This window comes from Corapipo altera, unplaced genomic scaffold (assembly GCF_003945725.1).
Source record: "Corapipo altera isolate COAL_440 unplaced genomic scaffold, ASM394572v1 0, whole genome shotgun sequence".
NCBI classification, from domain to species: domain Eukaryota; kingdom Metazoa; phylum Chordata; class Aves; order Passeriformes; family Pipridae; genus Corapipo; species Corapipo altera.
Genome location: NW_020884872.1, coordinates 72,259,587 through 72,283,388, shown reverse-complemented (window position 1 = coordinate 72,283,388; position 23,802 = coordinate 72,259,587). Strand labels below are relative to the sequence as shown.

General features: G+C 41.4%; 1 protein-coding gene across 11 annotated transcripts in view; it reads right to left on the bottom strand.

The window, feature by feature from the left end:
* Positions 1-23,802, bottom strand: part of SPATA13 (spermatogenesis associated 13) — a 103,557-nt gene that overhangs the window by 58,108 nt on the left and 21,647 nt on the right. The window contains exon 1 of one of the 11 annotated variants that reach the window (XM_027652296.1): positions 5,387-5,479. The exons of the other annotated variants lie outside the window; for them this stretch is intronic. The gene's annotated coding sequence lies outside the window, so the exon portion shown is untranslated. Of the gene's footprint in view, positions 1-5,386; positions 5,480-23,802 lie in introns of those variants that run through there. 11 annotated transcript variants of the gene reach the window in all.

Sequence of the window (23,802 nt, the reverse complement as noted above, 5' to 3'; positions counted from 1 at the left end):
ACAAGAAGATTGAATAACCATTTCCACTATGTTTCTCTTCCTTTCTCAGGAGAAAAAAAAAAAAAAAATGTTGCTAATTCTACCTTTAGTATGTCAATTTCTACTTTTTGTTTGAATTTACTCTATCAAGAATGCCATGGAATGGAAAAGATAGAAAAAAATAATTTGAGCAAAGCAGATGACAATGAAGTGCTACAGCAACATTTATGTGCTCGGTCTTTTCAATAACATTTGAATTAACCTGTCTGAAAACTTCAAAGCAATCATAAGCCTTCATCTTCTTCTATTTTTCTGCTGTTGTAGTAACTAATTACTTTTTTTCATTATTAATGCTAAAATCAAGAGTATTTTTTAAAGCATAGATAATCAACTTTAAGCAAACTGTCTATTTATTTTGTCTGGAAAAGAAGTTACCTGATTTTAAATATGCAGAAAACACACAATGCTGCTCGCTTGAAAACTTATTTGCCTGGACATAGAATCATGACACAAATTTACATTTTAGTCTAGTCTACCTGTCCTGTTAAAAAAACCCAAACAACTATATATAATAAATTATAACTTTTATCTGCAGCATAGTCAAGGAAATCTCTTGCAGTCTTATATTGTTTGTAATATTACAATTGTTTCTAGAAATCAATACAAATAATACATACTGACTGCCTCTGTAAGATATTGCAGCTGCACAAATTAGTCACATTTTGGTGGGAAATCTGATGATTCTTTTTAAGATCAGACATTGGAATCATGCAACTGTCTTCCTATTAGAACAGCCTGGAAGAAAACCAAACTTTAGTAGCCTGAGATAGAGTTAGTTGTGCTTATCTAGGGTACCAAATGGCATAATTGCCTGAAGTGGGCGGACTGAAACCACTGCTCCAAGAGACCTTTATGGCCATTGGCTTAGACACCCATATTCCTATGACTAGTGGTAAAACAACTCTGGATTTTACCAGCACCAAAAGTAATGGTAAATTACCTGAAAAAAAAGGAAGCCCCTATTTCAGGCAGGAAAGTTGTCATTATGACTGGGGCTGGGGAAGACAGATTCTGGATTTTGTTTCTCTCTGACCTTGGCAGTTCAACATACTTTTCTCAGCCTAAGTGCCATATGTGTAAAATATGTGATGATAGGAGTAGTACCTTATAACCTATGGGTCTGCAAGGACCAATCCATCAATGCTTCTCTGGCACTTTGATGCTTACAGTGATGAGAGCTACATAAAGTGTACACATGGGGAAAATAATCCATTATCTACCCATGCAGAGGACAAAACCTAAATGCCATTTTTTTAAAAAGAGTTCAGATTCAAGTGCCTATTTCGAGATTTGATTTATTATTTTGATGATGGCCCATTAATCTTCTAAACTGGAATTTGCAGATTTGGCTAATAATTTATGTCTTGTATGAGTGCAGGATAGCTCTGAACCTGAAAGATTACACATAGCCTTACTACAAAAGTTAATTTACCTTGGTGACCTGTCTTTGCCTAAACATTGCAAACAGCAAAATGAACACTTTAGTTCCTGTCAGTGGCACTGTCCTTTTTAAAAAGACTTTGTTAAACTTCAGGTTAAGAAAACTGATTGAGAAAAACCTTAAAAGCCATTCCCTCAACATCCTGGTTTACATAATTAAACTACTAAGCTGAAGATGTGAGTGATGTTTCCAGTTCCTGTACTAAAGGGAGGCAGTTTGCTCTAATTCTGTTCCAGGGTCTGTCTTTTATCTAAGCAATACTAAATACCTGAGTCAAATCTCTTCCCACTTCTTGCTTTTCATTACATAATTCAGCAAACTCTGTTTCTATGCCAGGACAGGAATGGCTTCTTTACTGTCTTGTAACCACATGCTGACCCAGAGAAGCTGTTGCTTCCCATAAATCACCTACTCCTCTTCACATCATCTCCTTCGATCTACTTGGTCCCTACAGATGAGGGTAGAAGTGGTGGCTCTCACCAATCTAAGAGCATGCTACCTACCACCTGAAGGGAGAGATGCTGGACATGCCTTCTGCTTATTCCTGTCAGGCTGTGAGTTGAAGCAGCTCCCCTGGCTTCACCCAAGCTGTTGCTGGGCAGGAGGTGGAAGTAAGCATCCAAGAGCAGGGAGGAAAGCACAGGAGGGAGAGTGGAAACGCTTCCCAGAAGCAACAAGACTCCTGAAATGGCACCAGACTTGAAATTTTTCTCAGGAGCTGCCCAAGAATGCTCTGAATTGGAAAGGGCTGGGGGAACATGCAATTTCCCTCAGCAATTCCTATGTGCTGTGTTTCTGACACTGTGTGCCAGAATGTGTGAGTGTGAGGTGGGTGTGTGGGTGGTGGGTACTGTGAGGGTCCCTGTAGCAGATTCACAAAAGAAACACAAATAATCACCAATTTCTGTGGCAATGTCACAAACAGGAAATATTTTTCATTGTGTTCTCTGGAAAAGTAGGAAAATACTTCCTCCATAAAATAGTTAATTTTTTTATGAAGCATTGTTGTGTCAGATTCTGAGATTTCAATCAATCATTAAGGTAACTAGAGATTTTAATCTGCTTTGCATTCAATCTCTATTCAGTTTCAATTCCAGCCTCACCACAGAATAATACAAATATAATCATGATGCAGAGATACTGGGATTGCTGTATACCTCAAAACAACCACTTGTAAAATACCCCAGAAAAGATGCCACCTAACTCATTTTTGATGCAGCAAAAGTCTTGGCTGGCTAATGTATGCTTGAATAGTTATTCAGTCTCATTGATAGGATGAACACTGCACAAAGGCTAACGTTTAGTATTGTGCTGTAATCAGTTGTTTTAAAGCCTGTTTTCACCAGTCTCGCAGCAGCAGGGAACAGGGCCTCCCTGTCTGCTCCTGCAGCCAAGCCATATGCAGCATATGTTCAGCTGAGGCACTGCTGACACCCCCTGTCAGCATCTGGTAATTTTCCTAGCAAGGACAAGACTTAGATGAAAGTTTTAACTCTGAAAGTCCTGAAGAGCCACAGACAAATACATTCCAGAATAATTGTTTTAATCGAAGAGTAAGAGCTGCACCTTTGCAACCAGCCAATTTCAGCAGACTGCAGTATCATCTTTATACTTGACCATACCAAGAGAAGATGCTTCATTTATGAGAAATTCTGCTATCGATCAGCTCATAAACAGCTCTTGTTCAGTGTTCATCCTTTAGAGTCACAGATACTGCTGCATAAGAAACAATGAAATAACAGCCATCCTGCTCCATGCATAATATTTTATGTCTTGATTTTCCAATAGTTCAGCAAAATATTTTATACAAAAAACCACTTGGAAATTATTCAGAATTGACTATTACATATTTCATTATTCTGAAGTCTAAGAAACCCTTCGACATTTCAACTTCTACTAAATCATTCAATATCCCAATGAAGCATGTTCTCTTTTCTCACTAGTCCTGCTTTTCTCATTGTTTAGGGCTCCAAAGCTGCACCACTGTTACTAGTAGAAACCAACATGTAATTTTTAGCCAAATATCTTTTTACTGGAACCTCTAAGCTTCTGAGAGCTTATTAGTTCAGATTTAACCTGGTATTAAATGAGGGAGTGTGAAATCCAGGCTTTATAGCAAGTATTAAACAGCTTTGCTAACACATAGTAATGAAAATCAATTAGCATATGACCAAGCCCAGGCTCATTTCCCCTGACTAGGAGCTGTTTTTCCAGGGAGGATATTGAGTACTTATGACTACTTTCTGCTGCAGTATTCTTACATAGGATCATGTGGTGGTTTCATCTTGTGCTGAAAGTTTTGGAAAATACTTCACTGGCATCTGCAGCCTACTTTTGTTCCCATAAACTTCTACCTGTTTCCCCACTTTATCTTAATGGGTAAACAACTGTAAACTTGTAAGTGTTGTTAATGTAACTAATTGTGCTTGAAGTTACACAGAAACCTCTCTAATTTACCAAAGACTCCAAAAAGCTCGGTTTTGTTTGTTTTTTTTTTCTTATTCCCCAGAAAAAACACAGCAGACAACTTGATGGCCATTACTCCAGGCAAACTGGCAGTCACCAAGTTGCTTAATCCACAGTTTACTTGCGTACTTATTTCATACCCCAGATTCAGTTAAAGTACATCGCTAGAGCCGTGATCTTGCAAACATTTTACGTAGGTGATTCTCCAATATTGCATGCTTAAAATCACACTGATTTCAAAAGATAATCTACAATAAATGTGTGTGCAATCAATAGTTTAATTGGGGGAGTAAGGGCAAAGGCAACAGTGTGATTGCTTACTTTCAAAAGATATGTTTATTAAACACACAAGTGTATTTGAGTTAAAGTGAGAGTGCTCCAACAGTCGCTAGAACAGAACTGTGCCTTGTGCTTTGGCCAACCTGAAGTATAAGTCTAAAAGCAAAATTCATGTTTAATTTTTAGTTCAGAATTACCACTGTTTGCAGTAATATTAGGACCAAAATCAAAGAGCATCTCTTTCCTTGCAGGGGCTGCAGTTTTGGAGTAATTTTCCTTGTTTGTAGATGGAATTAAACCACTTACTTAAAGGTTTCAGGTCCTATCTTTTTGCTTCCAAACAATGGAAGATTATGGTTTTCATCTGCATATAAAACAGTGAGAATAGCTTTTTAGAAATAGTATGGTACAACACTTTTTCTGTGCCAAATAAATCTGAATTTACAACAAGACCTATGGCACCCTCTTCACCTAGAACAAGTTTCCAAAAAGGAGGAGTAGTTAATACTGTAGTTTGCAGAGACTACCCCACATCTTGGTCTCATTAAGATACATTTGGTCAGCAACAGATCAGTTTAGCACCCTTTGTTAAAGCCTGCCTTTCAAAATGCCTGACCGACAGTACAGGACAGTGGTCCAACCCAGCGCCGTTGCTGACAACACACCGGCACACACAGCCGCCAGTGGCTCAGCAATATGGCTGGGTGAGCTTCTGCCCGAGGGGGGTCCGGGAAGCTGGGGTAATGCCAGGGAATTTTCCCCCCAGTGCCACTGCTAGTCGGATCCCCTTGAAGTCACAGTGTGCAGAGCGCCCCATTGCACGGTGTGTGAGCTCAGGGATGAATAATGCTCAATTGACTTTGCTAGATGAACTACACAGATTATCTGCAACTCTGAAAACCAGATACACATTAACAGAGGGGCAAACCACACTGCAGCCAACACACAAAACTTCCAATATTAGTCTCAGTCATGGGTTTGCACTTAACTGGAACAACTAATAAAACCATAATTATAAAATGCAATTAATTATCAGCATATATACCTAAATGTTTATGTCTTCCAGAAGCCACTAACTACAAGATCTGCTCTTCTGGATAATATTTAATCTAAATGTATGAAAATCCATTGCACAAAATATTGTCCAGTTACAGTACAAACCTTTTTCCAGTAAACCTGTCTGGTTTTCGAAAGAGTCTGTTGTTGCTTGGATTCTGGGCTCAGTCCTGCTGAGCACCCTGTAAGTACTTAAACGCTGCTGGAGGAAAAAAGGACTTAGCATGATCCAGAAGCAGTCAGTACGTTGCAGGATTGAGTCTTAAGTTAATATATAACGAATGGCTACACAGAGGTCTGTGAAATCAACAAGTTAAACATACACTTGGAATAACTGTAACAGAGAAGAAAGAATATTTACAGGAGCATTTCCTTAAAATCTTTGTGTTGAAGAGTCTTGTATGCAGCATTCCTACGTATTTAACATATGAAAGCAAAGGTTTGGGAGTGTGCTGGTGAAAGTAAAATTAAGCAGTCAAGGCAGAAATAATCTAGAGTTGCAATCAGAGCCTTCTAGTTAAATATTGTGCAAACTGTGAGCTGGTTGTAATCAGCTAGAATCTACTCTGAGCAAGCTGCACCTGACAGCGTGGACAAAATGGATGACCCAGGGTGGCACACGCTGAATACACATTTCACATTTCACATCTGTGAAAGTAAAATTAACAAGGAACGTCAAAACTTTATCACCCAGCTCTAGTATTTGCAGGTATCAGCAGCAGAACCAAATGCCAAAGTTATACCTGATCATTTACTGTAGCAGATGAAAGAGGCAGAAATCAAAAGTATAATTATGTCTTTGAGAACTGCGAAGTGGCACAGGAAGGTAGCCAGATGTGCAGCAGGCACTGCGGGTGGGGAGCAGAGTTATTCCAGCAGCAGAACAATGTGGAAAACCAGACAGACACCTGCCAGAACAGTGGGACATGTGCCTCCCTGCTTTTGCTGCGTGGTATACAAGTGGGGGTATAACTCCACTTTCCCAGAGACCCACATTTATCTTGAGAGCTTGGCATCACATACAGAAATATAGAGTGCCCCTGCTTTGTGCTCTTCAGTCAGAAGGACCTGTACAGCTCCCTTCTATATATCCCTATACATAAGACAAATTCTATATAACCGATCTGCTAGAATGTGATTCAATCTTCCCTTTTCCTCCGTAGAAGAAATATCAATTTTAATTGCATTTTTTTTTAATCGTAGTAGAAAGATGTGAAGACTAACTGCAATTGTGAATGCAAGAGAACACTAATTCAAAGAGAAATTAGTTTCTGTCTTACAGTTCTTTTCCATTAATAATTATTCCATATATTATTCCATGAATAATCAAAATGATAATTTTTAATGGCAATATCACATTCATTTCTTAGAAGTGGAAATGCTAGCAGATTTCCTTAATAATAGATTTACATAACCAAGATAACTTTCAAAACCTAATTAATAATTTACAATCAAGTATGAGGCTTCATATTATGTCACATGCAACAATCTGAAATTCAGACATTATTGAATTCCCTATTATTAGTTAAATTAGTTTTAATGGAATACTCTACTGAATCCCAGTACCAAGAAAATTAACTGTATGAGAGTATAAAGACAGGAATACAACTCCACAATATTTGACGTATGCTCAAACCTTCAGTGGATAGAAGGAAGTAAGTGCCTGACAGCCATGCTTTTCTCATGCAAGACTGGGCTTTTACAATTTTAAGCCTTCTGAGTCAGACACAAGGTCCACTAAAGTTAAGAAGACTTTCCTCGGATTCTATAAAGTTTTAAGTAAAGATTATCAAAAAGGCTAAGTTCGAGCAACTTTCTTGGTCTCAAGTCACTCACCAAGGTGTTCATCTAGGTTGTCGCCATATGAATGCTGATTTTGATCATGGTCCTGGGAGGCAAGGAAATGCAAAAACACTACATATTTTTGTGGTTTGACATTTTAGGAGAAACGAAAATGCAAATAATACTGCATGGGACAAATTGATCTCTCACAGATCTACTCACTGAATACCTGGTTGGGTTGAGGTTGGAAGACACCTCTGGAGATCATCCAGTCCAGCCCCCCTCACAGAAGGTTTGAAGGAAGACATATGTGGAGGTCACTGAGTATAACACCTCTGCTCAAAGCAGAGTCAGCTAGAGCAGGTTGCTCAGAGCCATGTCCTATCAAGTTTTAAATAATTTTTTGAAGTCTATAAGGTTGGAAAGATTACCTCTTGCCTTTTTACTGGATACCAATGAGAAGAGTCTGGCTCTGTCCTCTTTATCCTCTTTTACTGCTTCACTGCTATCAGGTATTTATACTCATTTATAAGATCCCCTCAGCATCCTCTTCTCCAGGATGAACGGTCCCAGTTCTCTCAGCCTCTCATCATATATCAGATGCTCTAGTTTTGTATCAGGTACTACTCCCAGTTTGTATCCCCTGCAAACTTGCTGAAGGTGTGCTCTATCCCATCGTCCTGGACAAAAATGGAGATGTTAAACAGTATTGGCTACAGTACTGATGTCTCAGGTACAGCACTAGCAACTGGCTTCCAGATGGATTTCATGCCATTGATCACACGTCTTAGAACCCAGTGGTTCAGCCAGTTTTCAGTCTGCCTGACTACCCACTTGACTAGTCCATACTTTATCAGTTTGCCTGTAAGCATGTTATCAGAAACAGTGTCAAATATTTTGCAAAACCCACTACTCTCCCCTTGTCCTTGGAGCAGCTCATTTTGTTGTAGTAGGCTATCAGATTGACCAGGCATTTCCCCGTGTAAGTCCATGTTGGCTACTCCCAATCACTTTTTTGTCCTTCAGATGTTTGGAAATGGTTTCCAGGAAGATTTGATCCATCTCCTTCCTGAGGACTGAGCTGAGACTGATTAGCCTCTATTTCCCCAGCTCCTGCTTGTTCCCCTGCTTGAAGACCGGAGTCTTGCAGTCCTGAGAAACCTTCTCCAGTCACCACAACCTTTCAAATATCATAATGAATGGCCTTGCAACACAATCAGCCAGCTCCCATAGGTATATCCCATCAAGTCCCGTGCCCTTGTGTATTCAGTTTTATTTAAATGTTCCCTGAACTGATCCTTACTGGAGATAAGTCTTCCTTTTCCCATTTCTCAACCACTCAGGGCCTCGATTTCCTCAAGGCTGGTGTTACTGGTGAAGACCAAGGAGTAGGTGGAGTACTTCAGCCTTCTCCATGTCCTTTGTCCAAGGTCCTCTGCCGCATTCAGCAGCAGGTCCACATTTTATCTAGTTTTTCTTTTACTGCTGATTCCCTTGTTGAAGCCTTCTTTTGTTGTGCTTTACATACCTCACCAGACCTAATTCCCAGTGAGCATTGCCCTTCCTAGCCCTGACCCTGCATGCTCAGTCAGTGTCTCTGTATTCCTCCCAGGAATACATAGCTCCTGCCCCTGCTCCTACCTCTTGGTGGTGAGTTGACCTTGGCTTCCAGATGCCTACCCAGACATGCTCTCCCTCCCTCTCCTTAACAGGATAGGGGATAGGGGGTTGGGGGGGAAGATAAGATGGAAAGTAGGTCATAGGTCAAGATATCATAGGTCAAGATAAAGACAGGGTGATCAGTTACCTACGACGGATTAGTTGGTGGGGGAACCTTCAGGCCCTGGGTGCCAGCCCATTACCTGGAAGGTGAATGCTCTTCCCCCCTGCCCCTCAGCACGTGACCCGGCAACCCCGTAAGGAGCTCACACAGACCACCAGGGAGGGACGGACGAAAGAGGAAGTTTATTGTGGTGTAGGGGTTTACAAGGCTTTTAGGAGGGTCAAAAGGGGACCAATTACAAGTTCAGGGGCACACAGAAAAAAACAATCAGGTAAAGAGTCAACAACCAATAGGAAGGGGTTAACAAAGGCCAATGAGAAACACCTCAGGACATCTTCCCGGGACACTCCTGTATGGGAGACAATAGTCCTTCACAGGGGGTGTTGGGAAGAAGGAGCAATGACTTTGCAGGAAAGCAAAAGCCATTTTGAAACCTGTTTAAACCACCTTAAAAACTTCTGTTTCTATAACATTTGAGCTGTTTTCTTCTTTTTCTTCACTAGTCCATCTCTAACAGGACTTCTTCCATCCTATATATGGCAAATCCATTGCCACAGTTACCCCTTACTGTCATGGGCAAAAGAGTTGACTTGGGGAAATTTTTATTTATTCCAATTAATATTTTATTTATTCCAATTTTATTTCTTCTAATAAAAAAAAGTTTAGATAGTGAGAAACAAAGACAAATTAAAACAACACCTTTCCCCTTACCCATCCTTTTTTTCCAGGTTCAGCTTTATTTCTTCATTCTCCTCTCTTCAAGCCCACCCTGCCTAAGTGACGCAGATGAATGGGGGACTGTGGTCAGTTCTGGTCAGCCTATCACAGTAGGGTTTTGCTGGTCCTTCCTCCTCACGCTTTTCCCCCACTCTGTTGTGGGTCCTTTGCATGGGTTGCTGTCCTTCAAGAACTGTTCTAGCATGGGTCCTCTCCATGGGCTTCAGTTCTTCAACATGGTTCCTCTAAGGGCCACAGCTCCTGTTAGAAGTACCTGCTCCTGTGGGTGCTCTTAAAGGATGGTAGTTCCTTCAGGAAACATCCAATTCCTCCACTGTGGTCCTCTCCGTGACCTACAGCGTGGATACCTGCTCCACTGTGGTATCTCCATGGACTGGAGGAGAACATCTGTTCTGGTACCTGCAGCACCACTTCCCTCTCCTTCTTCTCTGACCTTGGTGCTCACAGAGCTGTTTCACACACTTTTTTTCTCACCCCTCACTGTCTGTGCAGTGTTTTGCCTCTTTCTTAAATACATTTTCCCAGGGGCACCATCACCTTCCCTGATGGACTCAACTGTGTCCTACAGTGGAGCTGTCTGGAACTGCCTGTGTCTGGCATGAGGCAGCCCCAACCTCTCTTCACAGAGGCCACCCTGCAGCCCCCTACAGACAAAACCCTGCCATTTAGGCCCACTACACTCTTGTATGCTTCCATTTGACATTTGAGTTGTCAGGAGCTCCTTGTTCATCCATGCAGTCTTCCTGCCATTCTTGCTTTATTTCCTGCTCGTTGGACTGGAGCCTTCAAGAGGTGATTCTTGAAAGTCAACCAGCTATCTTCTCTCCAAGATGCCCAGGGCTATGATTCTGCTATTTGTCCTCTTTCCTCCCCAAAGGATCTTGTACTTCATCACTATTGGTCACTACAGCCAAAGCTGCTCCCAGCCCTCATGGCCTCAACCATATATTTCTTGTTTGTAAGCATAAGGAGGTTCGGCAGAGTGCTGTTCCTCATTGGCTCCTCAGTCACCAGAGTTAGGAAGTTGTCCTCAATGCACTCCAGAAACCTCTTGAATTGCTTGTACTCTGCTATGTTGTCACTCTGGCAGATGTGGGACTGGTTTAATTTCCCCAGAACAACCAGGATTTCAATCATGTGATGGTTTAGGTAATATTCCTGTGGCTGCAGAATTTCTCCCTTTGATTGCTCCCAGTTGGAAATCTGTTACATTTTCAGAGGATCATTTCCTCTCTGGAAACTACTATTACTCTTTACAACCACTACCAGCATTCTCAACCAAAGCAAAGAAGGCTTAAGAAGGCTTGAATACTAAACACATTGCTAGGAGTAATATTTTCACATTGATGATTTGAGTTTGGACATGTTAATAAAACAAAGCATCGTTCCCATGCTGTATATGTTCCGCAAATAAAAGAGTTGGCTTTCACCATCATTCATCCACTACTTTTTGTTATCTTGAAGTTCAATTGAAAAATATAGAAACATGGAATACACAGTTCACTTACCAACAGTTCATGCCAAATCTTCAACTATAGTCAGAACACAGAAAAAAACCAAAGAAATAAACTGGAGAGGAGATGGGGGAAAAGAAGACATGTCTACGTGTTGCTATATCAATTACATTAACGCATCTCAATCTTAACAGGCTCACACAATACAAGGCAGGCCCTGAAAGAGGGGCAATCCTCCCTGCAAATATTTAGGTTAGCAACTGCAAAGTAATCCAGGCACAGCACTATTCATAAGACCAGTTCATCACCAGGTCATACAAGACAATTAAGCCTGGACACTAGATGCAGAGGGGAGCAGATTAACAACCAGCAAGATGTTTTAAGTTATCCTGGTTTATTTTTAACAATATTTTAAAGCCTTTGAGAAGATTAGTTCCTCAGTCCAAGAGCTGCGTACCTCACTGCTGCTAAGGTAAAATGATGTACTGATTGAGTTCTCAGCAGAGGAATATTCTTTGTAGGGCTTGGGAGTAACAGTGCTTTGATTCTGCTATTGTCAGTGCATAAAAAACACCGCTGTCCTTCATCCTGAGAGTCTGATTTCTTTGCAACAAGATGAAAAAGTTCCTACAATTTTCTCTCCATAAAAGCAAAAGATGCTAATGTGTATTATTTAATAATAAGAGCTTGTTTCATAAGGAAGACTGTAAACCCTTCAACAAGCACATTAGCTCTTTGATTTTATCCATAGTAAGGAAAGGAGTTTCTAAAACTGAAGTTAACATGCAGCTGATAAAATACAAAAAATATATCTATTTTGAAAGATAGCAGATGAGATGTCAATGTTTAAAATAAAAAATATGCACTGGAAATAAACTGTGAAACATCCAGGGCAAAATTTATAGCCGGATTTCTGAATCTCATTCTCAAGAAAAAGTTGTCAGGAAGGGCCTGCTGCATTAGATTGGACAAAAAGGACATCTAACCAACTCTCTTGTCTCCAAGTGACTTAAGGAGGAACACAAAACAAAATGAATACAGAAAAATTTTCCCTCTATTTTACTTTCCTATCTTCTGGCAATCTACAGTTTAGAGTATTCCTAAATCAGAGGCTGCATGCAGAATACACTGTTTTCTAGTTCTACTGGGGCACTTTTCCACATATTTTCCTGTTTGCATTCTATTTTCATTAATTCTTTGGATTCTATATCCTCATATTTCACCGAATTCCCATAACTAAATGGTAGCCCAAATCAAATATATTCCTTTTAGTTTGATTTTAATCTCCTGCCCGGGTAATGCTGTGTCTGAAAACCTACTCTCACCACAGGGTACTGAAACCTGGGTGCTTCCAGCCTCCCAGACATTGGTGTTGAAAGAGGTGAAGTAACAGACAGGAAGGATGGGTTTCCAGGAGAAAATGAGAAAGGGGAGCACAGTTGGCAAGATGACATATAGGCAGATATGCAAGTTAAGTTTCTGGACTATTGCCCAAATATTTAAATTATGGTCATACTTGCTTCTTGTACCATTAGGAGGGGATTCTTTGTTTTTAACAATCTCAATGACTGTAATACATAAATCATAAATAAATAATTCATTCCTTAAGAGCATGTTGTTGATTTTTTTCTAGCTTCTCTTCATGCTACTCGAATTTTATACTGTCATTCAGGTTTTAAATAACATATTTAACTCGCTCAACTTTTTACAAGCTGAAAAGTCAAAGCTCTACTGATGAATGCCACCAGTTCCCCGAAATTCCTTCTTCCTCTCTCAGCAGCCAGTTCACCAGGAAGTATTACATTCCATATTAACCTTTTCTCTAGTGTGTTACACAAGAGTGTGACAATGAGGTATTTAGCCAGCTTGGCTATTTTCTTCCTGGATAGCTAAGCTGTTCCATCAGCAACATAAAAATATTTTAACAACACAGCAACAAACCTCCCAGTGTGCCAAGGAGCCACAGAGCCCTTGGTTCATTGTGGGAGGTTACTTTTAATTACAAGGTCCTGTTTAACACACTGGAACAAGGCAATAGCTTACTTCAAACAGCTTCAAAATCATTATACTTAAAAATGCTGACCTTTGCCATAAGCAAGGACAAGTGAAAAAGACAAAAGGAAAACTGGTTTGGCTCTGAGTGAATTTGAAATTCTGTGACAGAACTTTGCAGAAACCCAGTAATCTATAAAAGCCAACTTTCAAAGATCAATTTTGTAGTATCATAAATCGCCAGACTCTTCCCATTAGTAATCCAATTCCCAAATTGATGGTATCAGCCAGGAACTTGCATTTAAACAGGGTTTCTATACAAGATTTGCCTTCTAAATTCTAAACTTCTAAACTTTTGCATTGATTTTATTTTTCTAATTGGTACAATCTAACACATGCTGCTCCTTCTCATTATTATTATTGTTATTATTGTTATTTAAATCTGATTTACTTAGTCTGTTAACTGGCTAAAGCATATTACTCGTGCATCACTGGGATGATTAATTTATTAAAATATCTACTTCATTTAATAAGGAAAACAAATGACAAAAGCTGACCAAGATAAAGAATAAATTACTTATTAAAGCTAACAGGGTTCAGCTGATGCCTAGTAGGTAAGTCAAAGTCACTTTTAGCTAGAGTTCAATGGGCGAGTCCAGTAGGACGGTTTGGGTGAATGAAAGAAATAGTTGGCTTTAAATAAGACAGCTGGTTTTTGCACACCAAATTATCTTTTACTTGATGCTACCTGTGCACACAGCAGTGGGAAAGTTGGCCTCCCAAAAGCAATGCTGATGGCCAGGAGCATACGTAAGGTAAGCCCTGTGTAGAGGCAAAGCCAGGTTACACTGTAGTTAAACTGCTCTTTAGTTTGTTTAACATAATTAATCAAATCCAGTATGTTTTCAGGGAGCATAAAGCACTCACATATCACAAAATAAAAATATGAAAACAAATACAGAAATGCCAAATATGACATTCCGACTGTCTAACAAAAATTCCAGATATGATCAAAGAGCCTTGTCTTGAAGCCAAGCAGCAATGGTGTCACAGACTGAACTGCAACTGCAGGTCAGGCACGTTCCACCTGACTCGCATACAGAGGACAGATGTAACACAGAGACACCTATCTCAGACATAAGTGATACTGTCCAAGTGTTAATTTCTCTCACCTCCCCCTTCAGTGAGCCAACACACAGCTTGGAGGAACTGTGTGTATTAACAGGGATTGAATTTGCTCCTGACTGGACCCAGGATAAATGATCCACTGTAAAACTGTAGACACCAGCCTTTCGCTGCAGTTCTTGTGTGCTGAGTACCTTGTGCAGTTCTTGCGTGCAGAGTGCTGCAGCTCTTCTGCTGAACCTCAGGCTCAATCAAACTGTTAGACCAAATGACTAATCAAACCAAGCTCTTCAGTACAGTTGTGTCTCCATTTATGGTCAACTTACCTAAGGCTCAAAATATTCTCACAAAGCATATAGAGAATTTATTCTCATTCAAAATCAAATGTTGCTACGGAACATGTGGTGAGAACAATACTAAGAAAATTTACTGTTTCAAAGATTAAGTGTCCTGAATAGAAATCTTAGACAAGGATGAATTTTGAAAAAAATTTTGTGCTTTTCATTAGCAAGAGGCATGACATTCTTCTTCCCTTACAGTTTCCCTTCAGGAAGACAAAGAAGGGAAAGAGATATAGGAATGTTAAATAATGTAATATCTCAGACATATAATTCTTTGTAATGATGTAGGTGCTTTCCTTGTTAACTTGGCAGTGTGTGCCAACAGTATAAGTGCACAGATTTAGGAGGCTGTTTGTTTAACAAACTGGCTGTTGAAATTTGCATTGCACTTGGAGATGGATTAGAATTGTGTGATAAGTAACTCTTTTTATCACATTAATGTGTATTATTGTCTGTTATCTTGGCTTCATGTAATGACACTTCAGGGAGCAAATGTAAGCCATGAATATGTTCCTATTGAATACTGTTGTATTTCACTGATAAATTGGGGTTTTAGTCCTGTAAAGTGTTTTCCTTCTCTTTAAAATTATCCAGCTAGTACAAGTGAAACAACTTCTCCAGAACACATACAATACTTTGAGAACAACTGCAAAATCAAATTCTCAAAAGATGAAATCATACAAACAACTGTCTCTCTCTCTCAGAACAGAGAATTAACCAAAATTAGACATTTCATGTGCATTATCAAGGATGATTAAGGAGTGTTTCCAGTAGACACTGATAACCATGTGAATGAAAAACAGAAAATGTGATGATTATACTAAGAAAAGAGGAGATTTGCCTGGGAAATTAAACAACTCTTTAGTCTGACTCTGAACTTCATAAGATTTTACAGTCAAATCTGAAGGCAGAAGTGGCTGAGAGATAGGGTGCTTTGTTCTAAGTGAAGAGGAATTGTGTACCATAAAGAAGTAGATGACAGGAGACAGGAGCAGTAGCTGTGCACAGTGAAGAGAGGAAGGTTAGGCAATTTCAGGGATCAATCAGGGATCCAGGTGGAGAAAAAAAGTGATGTGATGATCGTTATAAATGTAGCAGTAAGGGCGAACACCACTGAGGCTCAAAGAAATCATTCACTGTGCCTGTAATAGAACAGTGCTTTGCCTCTGCAGGGATACTGGGCTGTATCCCTGAGCGACCATGACCCCTTCTCCCTGTCTTGTAGTTTAAAAGGTCTGTTCTGTAGGGAGCTACAGACTAGGAATCAATGACAGAAAACACAGTTATTGTAGAGTAACATGTTCTTATAGAGAAATAAACCTTGCAGAGATAATGAAGTCTGAGTCACAGACAGTTTACCTCCCTGCTTCTTCCTGATACAGACCATTCCCTATTTGGGGGAACTCAGCAGTTTTCACTTTATTTTTCTCCATAGGCTTTTTATCTTGGTCGTACGTAGTCATTCATCACCATTAGATACCTCTACTCTAGAGAAAGGCTTGTTATTTTTCTCTGCCCTATAGCTTCTAAGCTTGGCATTTTCATATGAGATTAGATCCCCAAAACTAACTGATTTCCTCCTGATCCTTTTTTTTTTTAACCTTTTTTTTTTTGGGGGGGGGGGGGTGCAAGGGTCAAAGAATTGCTGGGTTCTTTCCTCATGGATTCTTTTTTGGGTGATCAGTATGGCTCAGCTAATGGCCCAAAGAATCAATTTGGCCTGCCTTTTCCCCCAAAGTTCATAGGTAAAGGAGACACCTGAAAAACCAAAAAAAGCTTCTGTTCTTCTGGCCCCCACCTTGCCCAGCACAGAGCCACTCAACTGGGCACTCTCAATGCCCTAAGATCTATAGTCACACCTCTCCTCATGCACATAGAGTTTATCATGTAGGAATTACTTAAAGTCGGCCAGGAAGGTCAAAGGGAAGACTTATAACCAATATAACATGATACCCTTCACATTCTCATCACTCGCCTACTACATCTGCACGGTGTTTTGTCATTAAAATCATGTGTGTCTTTGTACTTTTGTGTATGTAATTATGGATCATAGCATTCTTATTTTAATACAGTGTAAGACCTAAACATGCAAGACATGAGTGAGAGTCAATCCTTCATTCCATGCTTATCTCAGTATTTTGCAATTCTACTATACACTAGAGAGAACCATCAGGAAAAAAGTCTCTTTTCTCTTGATAAGTGGTACCAGCCACTAAAAGCACTACACAGTGACACACCTGCCACAACTACTAATGAAATATCTGAATCAGCAGATCCAAACTTGTGTGATTTTTCTTTTTGCTTCACTTTACTGACTGGCCAGTTGTGCCAGATATTTTGCTAAAATCTAAATCAGATCAAGATGACTTAAATAACATTTCAATGGTTCAAGTTGCACAATTTGGGCTACTAGTTTTACACAGTGGAGATTTACATTGTCTTGGTTAACCTTTGAATATATTGCCTTATAAAACTGGAGGTTTCTCTATCAGCAAACTATGTGTCTGCTACCCCAACAGTGCAAAGTATACACTGATTTCCTGGAAGATGGGGTTGCTTTTGACAGTTGCAGAAAGGGTCTTGAGCCTGCCCCTGCTAAATCAATTCATTACACAACTGCCATTTAAAAGCTGTCCACGCTTCATGGAGCATATGAAGATTACTGCTGCTGCTCTATACTGCCACAGGAGCTCACCCACAGCTGTAATTCTCGTCTAGTTGGGAAGCTTGTTAAAATCCTCTAATTAAAACCCTCTATGGCCTTATTCTAGTCCTTCTCGCAGCCCTTGACCTTTTCCCCTTGGCTGGGACACATACAGGTATGGCAGTCTGCTGTATCGCAGCAAGCAGGAAAAACATTACAGTGTTAAGCTCCTAGGGACTTCATTTTCCCATAAATAGTTATGTCTTTGACACTTACTATTGTGTTGAATAGACTACAATGGCACTATTTCATGAAATATAAAATTTCTGGATCTCCTATCTGCTGATCTGCAATTACATAATTATTATTTTCTTTAAAAAAAACAGTAGAAATTCCAATATTTGGAACCATTAATTGAGCAACAAATAGATAAAGATACTGCATCCTCATTTGTTCACAATAACAATTTTTCAAGCCTCACAAAACAGAAATATTTCTGATATAGTCACATTAAATGATTCTAATAATCATAAATAATTTCTCCTCAACCCCTCCCCTTTAAGTATTCTATGTGAAAAGCATTCATGCAGCTCATTAAGAGGCACCAACTTTTTATCCAAGTAACAGCTTTAGTTTATTGCAGCTGCTTCATAAACTCTTGGAAATGTGTTCTGCTTATGTCCTTCTAGGAGTCTGAAACAGAATATGCAGAGAGAACACCATCAAGGACTTGCAAACTACACTGTTCCTTGTGTTTTGGAATCTAAAGGGCAGCTATATTAAGATGACAAAAACTTCACAAGAAACACAGACTGAGAGAGATACAGCAAATAGATTATGTTCTTTTCAAATCTCATAGGACAACATGTTAGCATTCTTACGAGAAACAAAAGCATGTAATTAGATAAGTGATTCTCTGAGTAGATTTGTGGCCCCTCTGAGAACAGATGACATGTAATGCCACTATCAGTAATGACATTGCAACTGGAAGAAATGTGACAAGTACCAATTAGTCACTCAAAATTTTGGCATATTTGATTGTTCTTCATTCATCTGATATTTGGTTGCTGATTGTACTAATCCACAAAAAGGAAAAAGACTTAGGAAAGGATTTATAATGCCTACAAGGAAATCTTCGTTTCCAGCTCTCCCTGAGAAGTGCATCTGATTGGTGTACCATGTCTTCAGGAATTATCCCCATCAAGTTGCTTCACCTAAAAGCATGAAAGAAGCAGGCAAGGAAAAACTAATGCGGTTTTAAATTCCCTTATTAGCCTTACCTGCTCAAATAGTACATTCTTCATTCCAGAAATGTAGTCTGATTGGAAAAGGAGGAATTAGACCATTTGCCAAGAATTTCTAGATGACAGGTGACTGAGCCCACCAGAGGCTGCAATGAGCCAACAAGACCCCCAGGTGTGCTGCCACCATGCATGTGAACATCCTGCACATGGGATGTGATGCATTATGGACACACAGCAAGTCCAAAGCTTTGGGGAGCATAGTCCGTCATGTCCATGAGACAAAATTCCTGTCCATGGGCAGAATTATATGGCTTTCCTACAGCTTTCCAGGATTCCTGTATCTCCAACCACGAAATTAGATCAGTGTCACAAGTATCCACACTACTCAGTGCAGCCATGGTTTTTTGTCTTCTTTTCTCCTGGGAAAAATGGCTATTCGTGGTGTGAACAGGTGGACTGTTTGCTGATTGAAAACTAGATGGTTGAGGCCAGAGTGTAGTGGTGAATGGAGTTACATCCAGCTGGCAGCTGGTCACTAGTGGTGTTTCCAAGGGCCCAGTATTGGGATATGTGGAAGGAAATGACAGAAGGGACTGATGGGCCTGGCACATAGCACAGAACATGTGCTGCAACCAGGGGAAATGCAGGGTCTCAACCACTCCCTCTGATCCCTTTGCAAATCCCTACTTGAGTGAAGAGGTATAACTTAATGCCATAGTTTTACTGATAAGTTTTCACATGTGTACAAACCCCTACACAACACCAATTATTCTAATTTTAAGATTTAGCTTTATAACCATCTAGAAATCTTAATTTGTCTATCAGTCACACCTCAAGACCTAAGTTCATGGGCACAGAGCTGTCAGAAAGCTTCAAGAAGAAATGTGAAAGGGAAGGAAAGAAAAGCAACCCTTCTTGTGTTAAGCTCTGTAGAGGCAGTGGAACCTCTGGGCACTTCTACAGCTGCCTGTGTGGAGTAAATGGACTCAGAGCTTTGCATGAATCATAGAATCACAGAATCAGCCAGGTTGGAAAAGACCTCTGAGAGCATCAAGTCCAACCTTTGATCCAGTACCACCATGATTACTAGACCATGGCACTAAGTGCCACATCCAGTCTCATCTTAAAATCCTCCAGGGATGGAGAATCCACCACTTCCCTGGGCAGCCCATTCCAATGCCTGATTACCCCCTCTGTAAAAAGTTTCTTCCTAATATCTAACCTAAACCTCCCCTGGCACAGCTTAAGACTGTGCCCTCTTGTCCTACTGCTGGTTGTCTGGGAGAAGAGACCAATCCCCACCTGGCTACAACCTCCTTTCAGGGAGTTGTAGAGAGTGATGAGGTCTCCTCTGATCCTCCTCTTCTCCATGCTAAAGAACCCCAGTTCCCTCAGCCTCTCCTCATAGGACTTGTGTTCGAGTCCCTTCACCAGCCTTGTTGCTCTTCTCTGAACCTGCTCCAGCACCTCAATATCCTTCCTGAACTGAGGGGCTCAGAACAGTACTCAAGGTGTGGCCTCACCAGCGCTGAGTACAGGGGAAGAATCAATGTCCTAGACCTGTTGGCCACACTGTTCCTGATCCAGGCCAGGATGCCATTGGCCTTTTTGGCCACCTGAGCACAGTGCTGGCTCCTATTTAGCTTCCTGTCAATCCAAACTCCCAGGTCCTTTTCTGCCTGGCTGCTCCCCAGCCACTCTGTCCCCAGCCTGTAGTGCTGCCGGGGGTTGCTGTGACCAAAGTGTGGGACTCGGCACTTGACCTTGTTGAACCTCATCCCGTTGGAATCAGCCCAACTCTCCAGTCTGTCCAGGTCCCTCTACAGAGCCCTCCTGCCTTCCAGCTGATTGACACTCCCCCCTAACTTAGTGTCATCTGCAAATTTTCTAATCCTGCGTACTCTGCCAGCAACAAAGCTAGAACCCAAGGCAGAAATTTCTCCTTCACGGGACATCATGGTGGAGCCTGAGGCATTCCTTAGGAATCTTGTCATGACAGGGTGCTCTCAGGTAAAGCCCGAAAGAAACAAGGGTCTCCAAAGTGGTGACAGAGCCAGGAGAAGGTAGCACAGGCTGGCCAGTGTGAGCACACATGAAAGCAGCAACAGGATCCAGCTGGGACATCAGGAGTGGACCTGGCTGGATGAGATGTGAGAGCGATAGGGAAAGACCACCACACCAGAAGTTGAGGAGAGCAAGTGATGGGAAGGAGACACCTGCAAAGAGCGCAGAGGGGCTTCCAGGTAGTTAGGGAGAGGCAAGAGAGATCCAGCGAGGAGAAACTGGGCCTTCCCAAAGGATTCCTCTCTCTGGCAGTGAGGGAAAACTTAGGAAAACATGCAAAGGAGCAAAGAGCTACAGTGATGTCTAAAAGGCATATAGAAAAAAGAAAATTTCACTGAAAGACTTTTCCATTCCTTTTTTTTTTTTAAGAGTGAATAAAACAGAAGTAGCCCCAGACACTTTCAGCTCGCAGGACCAGCCAGCATACATATACACAGCTCACCTGAGGTCTGTGGACTTGGCAGCACTGGGAGTGTTTCATTTTCACCATTCATGAACAATTTCTCCAATGCATTAAGCATAAACAAGCTCTCCTTTTCCATAGGTGAGTATTTCTTCCCGCCACTGTGATTTCCTCTCCTAAACCAAATATTTGTATATGTGGAACCACTGAAAGAAAACAAGTCTGAAGCTTCTCACTAATTACTGCATTTCCCAGGAGATCTCCTGCAATGTCTGGAGCCAGGGTCCCCTGCCACACATTTTATTTTGAGGAGTCTTTCCATTTTATGACTTTTGGAGCAACTGGTTGTGTTTATTGATCTTTCCCCACAGCTGTTCTTTTCCTACAGAATCACAAAGTTGGATTTTCTGTGGTCTGGTGCAAGAGGCCCCGTGTGTTTCTGTTATGCAGAGTTGAGGAGGCAGAAGCTTTTTAAGACTCAGAGGTTGTGGGTGTAGAGGAAGCAGAAAATGCTACACTCTGGCTTCACTTTCACAGTAAAAAAATGTGCTTGAGTGTTGAATTCCAAAATCCCATGAGCAAACTAGCTCAAATGAGACTAGCTGTGATACATAAGGATGGGGTAGGGGAATTGCCAGAGATCTATGCTGGAAAAGGAAGGATGACACGTGGGCAGCTGCACAGGAGAAGGATGATGGAACATTTGCACAGAACAACTCCAGCTACAAACAGACAGCTTCCTGCACATCCCCTCGTGTCCCAGACAGCACTGAATCCCCCTCAGCAACTTCTACCATTCCTCACTCATCCTAACTAATTTCTAATACTAGCAGATCAGGCATTAACAGGAATGACCTCACGAACACACAAGACCTATCTCATGCAATAATAAAATTTAACACAAGCACTCATGACCCCCAAATAACCTCAAACTGGGGATAGCATCACTCGACCGTGGATTACATTTCAGGCTTTTCCACGGGCCACAGTCCCACGGGACCCCAGAGCCGCACATCCCTAGGGCTGCGGCCGAGGCTCTGCTCCAGGGGGTGTGCCTGCCAGCCCGCAGAGCTCTCTCCCCGGCCTGGGTGCCTCTGGAGCCACCTCTGGGACACGGCAGCTCGGAGGGGTGCGCCTGGGAGCCCGTGGAGCCCCCGCTCCCGCCTGGCTGCCTCCGGAGCCACCTCTGGGACCGGTGGTCACGCCCGGAGGACCAGGATGCTGGTGGGCGCTCATAACTTGGGGAGGGAAGGGGGAAAGAGCACGAAAGGAAACTCATGAGAGAAAATAGATGCCTTACCTCTCTTTAGACTCCTTAGAAAGTGCAGCAGAAGCTTGCATGTACAAATCTTTCCCAAACAAAACAAATACGGATCTCTGCTCAGCACAAAGAAAAGCAAGGGTGCTCTCATTCTCCCCCGAGCCGCCCTTCCGAGCAGCCGGGTTGCCCTCCGTAAGGAGTCCCAGCTCTCCCCGGCTGCTCCGAGTGCTCGGGGGTCCCCGAAGGCGCCGCCGCCCCCGGAGCCGTTCCCCTGCCTACTCCGCTTGGGGAGAGAAAGAGCTGGAAGAGTGTCAGCACAACACGCTCCATAAATTCTCCTTCAGCCTTCTGCAGACGTAAGTCCTTGAGAAAAATGCCTAAATCCCGTCGTTTGCTGACATAGTAACCAAATTTGAGTTTTTGCCCCCCTCAGAAGCCCTCTGCAATAAAACAATTCATTATGTGAAAGGTTTATCCAGCCTGCAGCGGGCTGGTTTGTGTGGTTTTATTTGTCCAAGGAAGAAATAAAGAGATTGAATGTTTATATAGAGACTTCCCACCCAGACCTGTTGTTTCATTACAGCAGATAATATTAAGGACTTCCACAAGTCATTGAAGGAAATGCATTGCCAAGTAAAAGGAAAAATTCATTATTCAGAGAAACAGCCCATCTCTAATACGTAAGTGAAGTAAAATTTTAGAAACTTTTGAGGAGGTCACAAAATGTTTTGTATTTTTCTTTTGACTTATTCGTGTATATTTATCAGATTCTTCCAAAGATGCTTAAAACATTTTAAAAGTTCCCAATAAAATTTGTAAAGCCACAGCATACTGTGAGAAAGAGCACAGGGTCAGAAACCCTCTGGAAGACTTTGCTTCCCCAGTCCTATGGAGATGAGCCCTATGGAAATGAGTTCTTTAGTCTCCGGGTGGTGGAGAGAAGAAAGATAAAAGAGAATTGTGCTTCAGGGATCACGTGGAGTTTAATGGGTTTTAATGCATCCCCTCATCCAAACTGCTGCCACCCCACACAAACCTGCATTCAGATTTCTAGTCCTTTTACTGGTAATTTAGGCTACTGGAGCAGCCTGGCAGGCATGCGCAAACCATGCTGCCCTGCAGGGCTTTTTTGACCCCAGTTGCAAAAGGGTGGGGGTGGGGGGTAAAAAAATAACAAAACCCAAACCTTAGTACTTGGAGTTGAAAAGAACTTTACAAGCAAGGCTTCAGTGTTTTAATTCAATATTGCCTTAATAAAAACCGCCTGATTTACAAATATCTTTAAGGGCCTAATTGTGTGTTATTTACTAGGGAAAACTTTTCTTTCATCGGGGTTAAATGTGTGCTTAAGTTTGGAAGAAGCAGAGGAGCATAAAGCATGGGAGATCTAGCGTTTTGGAGGTTGTAAGTCTTTTCCTCCAAACTTGAAATTCATTACAAGTGACCATAACCTTCCCATCAACACCCAGGCACCCTCATTTTCTTCATAGCATATTTGCCCCATTCCTCCTCCCCTCTCCCCTCAGCCCCCCACCCCATCCCATCCCCGCCCCCCCACAAAATAATAAAACCAAAACCAAAAAATCAGATTACTTCTTCACCCACATATTTTTCCTGGGTTGTAACTGAGAATCGTCAGTCACAGAAGAGAGAAGAAAGGAAAAGGTCTAAATGATCATTTGCAACTTTG